The following is a 2518-nucleotide window of genomic DNA, read 5'->3' as shown; positions in this document are numbered from 1 at the left end:
CAATCTTCCCATTGGTTTGCCCAATCAACAGTTGTTGTATCATTGCTCTTAGGTCTTGTTCCTGGCCTTGGTTAGTCTGAAACCCTGGTGGGGGACACAATTGGGGCTGGAACACTTGTTGTTGATGCTTTGGTGCATAGTTGTGCTGTTGTTGAGGCTGAGGAGGTGGATAGACTTGGTCTTGAGGGTTGGCTACATTGGTGCTCCTATAAGAGAGGTTGTTCTGCTTGAAACCTCCACCTTGGTTGTAGCCTTTGTATCCTCCTCCTTGGTTCTGCATATAACACAACTCAGCAAACTCCCTATCTCCTTCCTGGACTGGAGCTTCTTCTTCACCAATGAAGTGAATGGTTTTTGACTGGCTTAGGAGAATCTTGTCAAGCTTCTCATTGACCATCTTTAAATCCTGCTTGTATTTGTCCTCCTGATCAGTGGAGGGGATCCTCATGGTTCTATCATAATCTTCATTATAATTACCATCTGACTGAGCAAGTTTCTCAACCAATTCCCATCCTTCTTCCACATTCTTGTTGAGGAAGTTGCCATTTGAAGCTGTGTCAAGAAGCATTCTTATCTTGGGAAGCACTCCTCTATACAAAGTGCTTAGAAGGGACTCATTGCTGAAGCCATGGTGAGGACACTGAGTTTGGAATCCTTTAAACCTCTCTCAAGCTTCACAAAAGCTCTCATTATTCCTTTGAGCAAACCCAGAAATTTCATTCCTCAATCTAGCAGTCCTTGCATTGGAGAAGAACTTGGCCAGAAAAGCTTTCTTGCATGCATCCCATGTGGTTATAGCTCCAGTAGGAAGAGTCTTCTCCCATAGATGAGCTTTGTCTCCAAGGGAAAATGGGAATAGCCTTAACTTGAAGCCATCTTCACTTACTCCATTGATTTTTGTGAGTCCACATATTCTGTCAAACTCATCAAGGTGATCTAGAGGATCCTCCATTGGCAACCCATGAAATTTGTTGGCTTGTATCATGGAGATTAATCCACTCTTTATTTCATAATTATTATTTGCCACAGCAGGAGGCACAATACCAGCTCTTTGGTTGTGTGTGTTAGGTGCATCCCCAGCACCAATGTGTCTAGGTCTATGATCATGGTGATCTTGCTGCTCCATTACTACTTGTTCTTCTTGTTGTTGAACTACTCATCTTTGCTTATGTCTCAAACCCTTTTGTAGCCTGTGGATGTTGTCAATAGGCCTTTGAAGACTGTCTTTGCCTTTTGACCTTGTGTGCATCAACAAACTCGACTACAGACTCGAACAGGTACACGGTCGAGCGCATGCTCGAGTGGGTGGTCGAGTCGACTGGGAAGTAATGACTATTTGGATCCGACTTCTGGCTCGATCAAGTGCTCGATCACAGCTCGGTCGAGTGGGTGGTCGAGTAGGTACCTGAAACTCAAGACAGCCAAGCAAAGGAAGATTCGAGTTCAGTAACTTCACAAGTGTTTAAACGAACTTAATCTTAGACTAATAATGATCCTAAATGTCACAAAACAAACTCAAATGGGCAATGGCGCCAAATTGAAACTGACTATTTTTGTGGTGTGGTGGTTGAATGATGTATGGAATGATGACTTATGAATGAATGGATGTCAGGGTGTTTCAATTCCCCTTATGCAATTGTAGTATAAGAGGTGTCAATCCAATCTGAGTGTTTGTGAACAATCAAGATGTGCATATGAGTCTAAGTCAAGCCAGATGTAAAGGTTGTTTGTCACTAACAACCCTATGATGAAATGGAAAGTGCAGAAAGTAAAACTACAAGAACTAGGAGGTAAATGCAAATGGAACAGAGTGATTATGACAAAAAGAAATAGAAACTATGGAAATGCAAGTATTGAACTAATGCAAGGTAAGTAATGAACAGGATACTAAATGAATGCAACAGAAATGCAACTAGGGTGAGACAGGACAAACACAAATCATAAACACAAGTTCTGGGTTGGAACTCGAGCAAGCACTCGATCGAGTGTTGATCGAGTGCAGGGTCGAGCTGGACAAATACGCAAAACAGAGCAACACAAGAAAAACAGAGCAATACCAAAACGAATCAAACAACAGGATTTAAGCTGAGAAATCAATAAACAAGGAAGGTCTTGAGGAGGGATTCATGGGCTGGACTATGATTGAGGTCATCTAACTTGGTCAACAAATCTCAAACAACTTGAGCTAATCTCTAGACATATATTTCTAAGACATGTTTAATCCACTCTCATGGCAAGAAACAATCAAACTCATGCATCTCTAGACTTGTTCTCACAAAGTAAAGAATCTACACAAGCAGGCATTAAGCAATATGTCAAAAATCAAACAAGACTTCTAATCTCTTAGCAAGCCTAATGATAATCTTTAGATCTAGCCTTATCTATGCTCCTTAGACATTGGTGTGATGCTAAGAGGCTTGAAATCAGATCCTACCCTCTCAGATATAGGATCAGCATTAAGAACATCTAGCCTAGAAGAGATCTACAACAATCAAGCTTGACCAAATCAAACAAACCA

At 41.4% G+C, this 2518-nt stretch overlaps 1 non-coding gene across 1 annotated transcript; it reads left to right on the top strand.

Annotated features, from left to right (window-relative positions):
• The first annotated feature begins 623 nt into the window (after positions 1–623).
• On the top strand, positions 624–730 carry LOC147942392 (small nucleolar RNA R71). Its single transcript, XR_015560543.1, has one exon. It is a non-coding gene; the product is annotated as a small nucleolar RNA R71 (small nucleolar RNA).
• The last annotated feature ends 1788 nt before the right edge of the window (positions 731–2518 follow it).

The sequence above is a fragment of the Camelina sativa genome, chromosome 6 (assembly GCF_030686135.1).
Source record: "Camelina sativa cultivar CO46 ecotype springtype chromosome 6, ASM3068613v1".
In the NCBI taxonomy this organism is placed as follows: Eukaryota; Viridiplantae; Streptophyta; class Magnoliopsida; order Brassicales; family Brassicaceae; genus Camelina; species Camelina sativa.
This window is presented reverse-complemented; position numbering and strand designations above follow the sequence as displayed.